This window comes from Bombus huntii, unplaced genomic scaffold (assembly GCF_024542735.1).
Source record: "Bombus huntii isolate Logan2020A unplaced genomic scaffold, iyBomHunt1.1 ctg00000107.1, whole genome shotgun sequence".
Taxonomy (NCBI): domain Eukaryota; kingdom Metazoa; phylum Arthropoda; class Insecta; order Hymenoptera; family Apidae; genus Bombus; species Bombus huntii.
Window position 1 is genome coordinate 225406 of NW_026099360.1, and position 10114 is coordinate 235519.

Consider the following 10114-nt stretch of genomic DNA (forward strand, 5'->3'; position numbering starts at 1 on the left):
TCAAGTTTTATATTGCATCAAATTTCTGTAGTTACACGAAAGTACTAAATTATAGAAAACTTGATATACACGGATTTAATTAATTGATAAATTAGCCAATATATAGGCATTATTATTTATTATATTATATATTATAGGCATTATATATTAGTAATGTATATATACACTTTTGAATTTTAGCCTTCTTAGCCTTCTATTCTTATATCCTTTAAACGTCATTTCAAGCTACAAGCTACTTTAACTCAAATAGCTCGATTTCAAGTTCTAACGTATACTGTAAAGCACACTTGCGAAGTGAAACAGTAAACACGATATGAAAACTCTCTCCCCAGTAAGAAATCGAATATCCAATTTCAATCGTGCTTCATCGATGAAGCATCAATGCTACGTAAAAGCATCGTGGCAGCCGCAATGCGGATCCGTTGAACAAAAATTTCCTGGCGCGATCGTTTTCGTAACGCTATTAGCCGTTTCAGTATCAGGGATGTTTTAAAAATCCGTATCGGATTGTACCATGAAGCGCAATAGCGCTTCGTTTATTTATTTACGAGAAGTGCCGATCAACTCGATTGCACTGCTCTTTTTTTTTTGTCGAAACATACCGTTCAACGCGTTCACGCTTCACTTCATCAGCTATATCAGAAACGTTACACTAAAGAGTCAAAAGGTTGCCAAATATTCGTGCTTTACCTTTTGTTTGTGTGACGTTCTGTAATTGGTTTTCCAATTCAAGAGGTAATTTATACATTAGTTTTTTCTTTATTTGGTTTACGATTATTTGAAAGAAAAGTAATTACGAGAGGAAACTCTGATAGACTAGCGGCAAGCTACGTTCGGAACCGAGCGCGTTGTGAATTGACAATCGTAACCAAACATCGCGACACAGTTCACCACACTACGTGTACAGCATGATCACGCTGAGTGGCGTTGAAACGGTTAACGTAACTGCGCGTACGACCGTCGAATGGCAAAGATATTCAAGCTGAGAATCGTTTTCAGATGTTACAAACAGCTGTGTTGACTTTCAAGGAGAAACCATTCGACATGATCTTACGTTTGAGCCGGGACCTTCGGTTTGCAGTTTCTGCACCTGCTATAATTCGAGGCTGAAGTGGTGCCAGTCGATCGTATGCAACCCGCCCGTAGTGAGTATATGCTCATTACTTAAACACTTAACACAACCAGAGAGAAACTAAAGCACACCGTTAACGCTTGCACGCTGGTCGTTAAAGCACATGCTACGCGAATAGGGTACACAACGATTCATCTAACTTGCCTTGAATTACTTTTACAAAGAGAAACATGGACAGGAATAATTTTTTGTTACGAGTCGTTTAATTTATTCGTTCGTTAGAACGATTGGTCTGACAAATTCAAAGTCTTGTTCCGTATAAATATTTTTAAACAAGTACGTCATAAGCTTTGTATATTTTTTTTATCGCAACGAAACTGTTCAGAGAAATGTTGAAATTATTAATTACAAAAGAAGACATTTACGTTGTAAAAATGTTAGCGAAAACATTTGTGAAAAAGTTACTTTGTTATAAATTCTACAAAAAGAAATATTGAAAATCACGCGCCATTTATTCAGTTGCACGTATGAAAAGTATTTTGCATTCGCGCAAAAGAATCCCTTAAGGATACATATTTTATAATAATTGGAGTGTCAAAGTTATTACGCGGATTGGCGTATACGTGCCTTTTAATGAAACTAGGTTATTCATTTGTTATTCGTTCCTAACTTTCAACTTTATGATTTTTGCGGAATAAAATTTTATATTCCGGTTCAGTTTATAAATGATTCATTTTGAATTTAATAAAATTAGAGTTACAGCAGTGCAATTTAATAAAGAACAAATAATCATTTGTACTTTATTAAAATGTTCTTTTAGCGTCTCGTTTTAATATTTCTCTAATAATATTTTGTTAACCGTTATATTTAAATGAAGGTTTTCAAAGCAGAGACGTACTTTAACGTAGGAAATGGACGTACATTTATAATGAGAATTCAGAAGCAAAAATATTTCATACAAAAATAAATATTCCCCATGTAAATAGGTGTAAATAGCTACGTTATGACTTTTATATGTATCTAACGTTTTTCCATGCAAGCTAACGTATATTTGCTTCTTCGCTTCTTCGCTTCTGAGTAGTAAAACCTGGCATTCATGCGGTTGATAGGTAGTTACGCGCTGACAACGAAAAACATAAAATGAATAAAAAGCATGAGCCATCCTATAAAAAAAATAAAGCTGCTTTTATCTTTCATTATATATTCGTCAGAATATTGTTAATAAATATTTAAGTTCAGATTTCAGCTTAAATAAATGCATAGGATTGGACATTTATTTATATATGTATCTGTGAACGCTTTTTGACATAAAATTTTTATAACGACTAAAATGACATATTCCGATATTAAATTAATTTGATGAGAATAAAAACTGAATTTTTTAAACGAGATTTTGTATGAAGTTACATTTATTGGGAAAAATTCATTCTTTTATAATATGATAAAACGAGACTCATAGTCTGTATAAATCATTTCATGGAATATTATGTGTATGTACATGTGTTCTACGCTTTTATTATAAAAATGCTAAATGAACATAACGATCAAACGCATCGACAAATGCATTGAACATATCGATTGTTATTTTGAAAAATTGATTATCTTTTATTTGTTTCGAACTACAAATTGATTGAGACATTCGTGTTTGCTAAATTGCGAATTTAACGCAATGAAGTCGTCTGAATCCCTTGCGAGCATGTAAATATAGCGTCGAATTAACAGGTCAATTACTTGAGGTTGGAACTGAAAGAAAGAGAAAGATGGAGGAGGTCTTGCCTTTGAATGCTGGACACTTCTAAAGCCCACAGTTCGCTGAAATTGCCAGAGAATTCAATTAAATGGCAAATTAAACCATTGAACTGAATCTGTTTCCAATCGTGAGCTTGGAGGTTCTACCCTTTGAATTTTTAAACCAGTCACCCTTCTTTTGTACGTATGGTAACGAATATAATTCATAAACTAATGAAGTGTGTAATTCAATTGAAAGCTCTTTTCACTGAATCCAGTTTAGACTAAGAAAAATGATATAATAACGAAATTATCAATTTACAATTTATAGAGCGTATACTTTATTCGAAAGTGAAGTTTATTACTGCAAATATTAGTTGGCTATTTATAGCCTGTTTGAAAAGGTGATTTAATTTCGATTGATTTTCGATAAGTTTTTGTTGGTTTACTCAGGTTAATTAATCTCCAATAAAATAGAAATACCAATCCGGTAGTATAATTGCTTTCTTGCTTATTACCTTTTTACTAATTAGCGATGCACGATTCCAGACCAGTAAATATTTTTCCATCGGGAGAAGTCAGGTCGAGAGATGCAAGATTTATACGCTCGTTCTGTCAGTTATCCCAGTGTCTGTTACGCGATAGAAAATGAACGAACTGAATAATAAATGCATTATCGGCATGAAGATTGCTTGATGTAGGCCACCGCTTTTTTTTCTATCCTTCCGATACCATTTTTCTTTTTTTTTCTTCTTTTTTTTCTTTTTTTTTTCTTTTTTTTTTTCTTTTTTTTTTTTTTTTTTTTTTTTTTTTGCGAAACACTTTGCTAGTCGTGAGAAGCAGCAATTCGGTAATACGAGCGGTAATACGAGCGGTAATACGAGACAAAGCGATTCAGAACTCGAATTCATTTGTTGGAACGACGCCATGGGCAAAAGTAGATAATGGAAAACTTTCTTCCAAAGACCATTTGATAGCGCCGACGTAATCAAGAGTGTGACGATATTGCCAGAGACGTTTCTGCAAATAGAAGACTAACTTATTTACGAATTGCCGTAACACGATTGCCGCTGGTAGTATGGTTAGTAATCGCTTTATTGAATTTTCGCTTGATGTGACATCGTCGAGAGTTTCTAGCGAAATTCTTCTCCCTGTAAAACTATGTTTCTACAGCAATGGCTGTAATTTTCGAGTTACCGTTTGCGAAGAAATCTTTTTCTTTGTTACGTGTAATAGATTATTTTTAAGTTTTAAGTTTTAAATTACATTGGTAACCTTCTATAATTTATTACTCGAAGGTGGTAATTTTTTCTTAAATAGTTTGTTTTTCCTATAATTTATTATAATATATTTTACTACAGAATCCTCAAAAACATGATGTATGTATATATATCCTGAAATATTATCAGTCTATTGTCAAGTTATAGAACATTATGGAAATTGCCAATTAAAGTCATAAAAAACAAAAAATAAGGAAGTTCGTTAAAATATGTGATTTTCCAATCAAGATATAGAATTTATTCGAGTAATATAGATTACGGTAGAGATGGTGACGGTAACAATGAGTGGACTGATTCTTCGTGCGAAAACAAATTGGAAGCGCAGAGCGATGTATTGTTTCAGCGAATATCGATTTTAAAGCACGGTTTTAAAGTACGTGTGCGTTTGACTAGGTGTGTTAATTAATATTGCTGTCTGATTTTCGATATGTAAATACAATATCTACATATCTTTAAACTTATGATAATTGAACTAACAATTATTTTAAATTTAAATTAAACATGATAATTGAACTAACAATTTTTTTAAATTTAAATTAATATTTATCCTTTTAAATGCAACAATTTTTTTTAATAATAATTTCACGCGTAAGTCAGCTGCGCACATATTTGATCGTTCTTTAAAGCTTGAATCTCTGCGAAGAGAAAAAATCTTTCAACCAACAAGAACTGGTTCTACGTTTTCTATCCATTTCCTTCCAGATAAATCTCTCTCTATCTAAAATCCTTATTTCCGTATTTCCTTGAAAAGGTTAAAGTCGTTTTGTATAAAATCCAACGTAGAGAAGAAGGAAGATCCGCAAAAGATTCTTTCAGCTTTCCCTATGTTTGAGCTCGAATCAAAGCAATCCTATTCCCAATAGGGTGACTATGCGTTTAACTTCTCATAGAATCTCTCTGATTCCGTGTGATACCTTCGGTGTTTTTGAAGTATGTAATTGATGTCGTAACGTCGACGCTTTGCAGTGCGAATTCAATTTTGAGTTGCAATTTCCCTGTTTGCGTGGCAAAAGCATAAAATCGATAAACACGTTTTCTTTGCCGATGGCGCACTGTAAATATAAATATTTGAATAAATATCGCGAATTTCATGTTGCTAAAAGATTTATACTATTTATTCGTAAATAACTGTTGGATATGTTTAAGTTGAAACCACTGCATTAGGTCTTTTTTCTTGTTTAAAATTATTTGTATTGGTAAATTGAATGAAAGTTCTAACATGTAATTTGTTCTTCTCTTATAAATAGTTTACGGAGGATAAAGCGTGGGTAACTCACGACTGTCGCGATCATGACACTATACATACCTATGTATAGCACGTATACTAAGCTAACTAAAATAGCAAGTCAGAGAAATGGAAACTTAGGAAAATCTAAAGGAAGATAAAACGTTCGAGCCTTGCCAGGAATATAAGATGCTAAGTAATCTTCCTAAGTAATCTCCTCCAGCTTTTTCTAGTTTGATCAATAATTATTAGTACATGTTAGGAAAATAAATAGAATTTTTGTTCTCAAGCGAGGTATAATTTAAATTTTGTATGTACACAAAAATGTTAAATATCTGTAATAAACATGGTATAATCAATTTTTTTACATAAAATTATATTGTATAGGCTATTGTTATTTAAACATTTTAAATTGGATGAAGGAAAAAAATGACGCAAATAAAACGTAGGACATTTTAATTAAAGAGACTAATATAGAGATTTATCTACTTAACTGTGATTAAATCATCTCCACTTAACGCTCTACCTCTTCTATTAATTATGCTTCGTTAAACTATGATTACAGAGGATGGGTTTTTTGATAAAATGACATTCTGACAAATATATATAGATCGATATATATATAGATATAGATAGACAAATATATAGATTCTTACAACAGTAGTTATGAATGAACAGTAGTTATTGTATCAATTCCGTTCTTCAGAAGCTTCATTTGTGAAAAGACAATTCGCCAGAATATGGATTCACTGTAGTTATAGCTGTAGGATTTCAATCTAGTTGACAGACTTGCTTTACGTAGAGAATATCTGTCTCTTGTTCTACCTTATCGCGATTCTCTCCTCATCTTATACGCTTTGTCGAGCAAAGTAATATTGGCATATATCTCGGCTCTGGTTACAATCATTAGTTTCCGCCTAAACGGTTAGAATCACATAGCTCGCGCTCTACTCTCGTTTATTCAACATTCAGGCCATATGGTCGCATGCGACGAGTTTTATGTTAATTCCGACCGATTACAATACCTTTCTTTCGTTTACAAGGAACGACGAGACTGGCAGTTGCGTGATTTCCAATGCAAAAGCCGCGATATCTGCACGATAACCTAACCTCAACCGATTTTGTTGTACTATTCTTATGTGGACTTCGTTTGTACCACAACTTCGTCGTAACAAAAATAGAATACGTAGAACACGGCATTCCGTTATGCGATATTGTCGATTCCTAACATCCGAAAAATCAGAGATAATTTTTTCCCTACAGTTGTACATTTGTGTGAAAAATTACGAACGTAAAGTTGTTTGGTGCATGCACAGTCCTCCCCTCCCCTGCATTTGCGTGGACATGCTAGAAAGATTCACTTTTCCACGGTGAAACTGTATGAAATGTATTATAATTTCATTTTTACAAAGGTCGAACATCCTACTATGCATAAATTTAATATTAATATAAGCAGGTTTCGTGTTAAGTATTACATCTGACGTATAAGCACACGTGTGTACGAGCCTTGGTTTTAAATGTCTTATAGTAGACACCGAAAAGATTATTCAGTTGGATATCTGACTCAACATCAATATTTTACTAGGAGATAACATGTTAAGAACACGTTGGTGGATGGCATGGGAGATGATGAATGAAGACATACTTCTGTGAGATACATAAAATAGTAGTCAGAACGTATTTTGGCGCTTGGGGACAGCAACAGCTGGTGATACTGTCATACACCTCCATTTATAAACTTTCGAAAATCGATGTGACCTTCAAACTTTAGTGTATTCTGTTTCACAGCACAAAATGTTTCCGAAACGTACGTTTATTGTTACAATGAACTTGACTAATGGCTCTGAAATACTATCCTTGAAAAAACAATGGGGGAATTGGAGCAAAAAAAAGAAGGAAATAAACAAAGACCTTGTTGGTTCGTAAAAATAAAATATGCTACAGGAAAAACTTTTTCCAACGGATTGAGATGCGACGAGCTTTAAAAGCTATGACGCGAATCGAGCGTTTGTCTACAAGAGCGCATTTTCGGTGGATATATAGATATACATGTATATGTGACGAAATATACTAAAGCAATATTGACCCTTTGTCGCTGAAAGTATCAAACTACAAAACTTCCTTTCAAATTTTCAGAATAAGGAAATCAGGATCATGATAAATAATTGGAACATAATTAAAAATAATATATCTTCTCTATAAGATAATGAATACATTGGTTCATTTAATTTTTATGGATATTCAAACGCTTCTGTGAAATAAAACGTCAAGATTATAGAGTATAAAATTCATAGCTATGAAATAACTAAAACTCTGATGTATTATTAAAAATATACGTTAGGTTGTATGTAGTGATACATACAAAGATTACATGTACAAACCCATAATTAACACAATGCTACCGCAACCATTCTGCAATCTACCTTGCCCAAAACACTCTTCCAGTCACCTCCAAACTCTTCAATTCTCTCCACCTAATCACCCACAAACCATTCACAAACATGCAATTCGACGATTGATCTGTACAATTGATCGATTTCTTTTTACTACAGCCATGCAGAAAATTTCGCCTTGGAAAAGAATGTTGTGATTTCGAATGTCTGGATCACCTGAAGAACGTTACCGGAAGTGGTAAAATTTATGTCCTTGATTATGATGAATCCTCCAGCTCCTCGACTCAGCGACAAACGCTACTCTGGGTGATGAGCGTAATGGTGCTATTGCGGCTTGTTTAATTTTTCAACAAGGATCCAGATGGCGCCGTTGACGGAATTCTTTCGCTATAAACGTCAACGATCAACATCAGCCATCAGGCAATTTCATATTTGTGACTTATTTCTTCTGTGTTATTTCTTCTAATTTTATTGTTAGTTCTTCAATTTGTATTCCAAAAGATTGAACTCTTTTTACGTGCGTGTGTGTTTTTCTTTTTTTTGTAACTCGTCGAGTTGCAATTCTAATTTTTGCACTTCCTCCTTCATGTCCTCTATGTGTTTCTCGAACTCTTGTGTCGTCCTGTCTTTGTCGGAACATTCTACTTGAAGATCAGCGAGTTGATGCTCGGGATCGTAATTCAATTTTTGGTCGTTAGCAGTAATAAGCTCACGTAACTTCACTTTTGAACTTGATCTTGTTTGGTCTTGATTGTGTTTTCGTGGTGCTTGTGGTGTTCTAAAAGTAATCGTCACGTTACTTGCATTTTTAGTGCACATTGATACACTGCACTCTGCAGTTCTCCTATTTTCAAACTTGCTTCATTTAAGGTAACTTTATGAATTTCCGATTGATGCTTTAACATTTGATGTAAGCCTTCTATTGCTGTTTCACGTTCTTTCAACTGTTCATTAAATTCGTTGTTTAGCATATCCACTCGAGAAATTCCGAGTTCTTGAGCATCGTTTCTTCTTTTAGAAATTTGGCCTATTTTCTCTCGCCTGCTGCTACATGTTGCTGTCATTTTATCAACTTCTTTCTTCTTTTTTTTTCTTTTTTTTTTTTCTTGAACTTAAAATCTTGATTTAAGGTTTGTGTTTCACTATATGATTTATTATTATTAACTAGTTCAACATTATTTTCAGTAGATTTTTTTTTCGCGTGATTTTTATACTTATTTAAATAGTTTTACACGAACAAATGCATCGTACGTCAGATATACCATTTTTAATAAATTGTCGCCTTTACAACTCGAGTTACCTCTGAACGAGTCGCATGATTGATCAATAAGCCATGAGTAATTATGCAAATTCAGTTTTTTTTTCATCTATCTATCTGAATATTATAACAAAGACTTTACATTGAATATTTTATTAAAATTGTAAGTTTTTCATAAACGCTTCAAAATCCACAGTCTATTGATCAACTCCTCTATCCTTTCTCTTTCTCCTCACTAAAATAGATAAATTCCTAATGTAGTTTGTGGATAATATTTCTTTTTTTTTTTTTTCTAAAGCAAATCACATTTATCATCTGATATATTTTTTTAAATAATTTCTGTCTGTACATTTTCTTCTTTTCCCTTACTCCTCTTTCTCTTTCTAATGAATTCTTTTTATTCCGTAAAATAGTTTTTGTATATTCAATTTTGTTAAGTGCAATCCTTATTTCTGATAACTTACTTTTATTAGATAATTCTTGTGAATCTTCTACTACATCTTCCATATCATTTTGAGTGCGGCTTCTACCTTCAGTAAATTTAATATCTTGAACCGTATCATTAATTTCAATAGCTCTTTCGGTATCAAGTAAATCGCACTTATTATTTAATATACCTTTTGAATTGACTTCTGTCTCTGTAGTTTCTTCTTCTGTATCTTCTTCGAGTTTTCTTCGTTCTTCTAATCCACCTTTCTCATTTTCTAGGATCTTCCTTGTTGTTACGCCGCCTAAAACATCTGCACGCCAGCCCGCGCCAGCTCGCACCACCGGACAACAACCAGCCTGCGTAACGTCACTTCGACCCTCAATAAACCTAAGGACCCACCATAACTTTCACTTCCCTGTAGTGTTTCGCCATGTGTCTTCAATCCGTTTGTCTTGAAGAATTTCTAAAGCTTAAAAATATTCTCGAAACACAGTCGGTTTTTAGAGAGGTCCTTGGGTTTATTAGACGTACTTAAAACACGGAGAAAACGGGTATGCACCCATTAGGAAAATCCGAATAGCCCTCTAATAAAACAAGCTATGTTTTCCTCACGCACACAGTCATCTATCCACCACGATGGTAGGAGACTTCCTACTCATCCCTTCGAGCAGTAGTGCAGGTCATGACCAATCGACACCGCGGTTCGTTACCCTCACTTTTCCTAACGA

General features: G+C 33.6%; 1 long non-coding RNA gene across 1 annotated transcript; it reads left to right on the forward strand.

Annotated features, from left to right (window-relative positions):
- The first annotated feature begins 930 nt into the window (after window positions 1-930).
- On the forward strand, window positions 931-9917 carry LOC126876953 (uncharacterized). Its single transcript, XR_007694633.1, has 3 exons — window positions 931-1145; window positions 9665-9803; window positions 9880-9917. It is a non-coding gene; the product is annotated as an uncharacterized LOC126876953 (long non-coding RNA).
- Window positions 9918-10114: the final 197 nt, after the last annotated feature.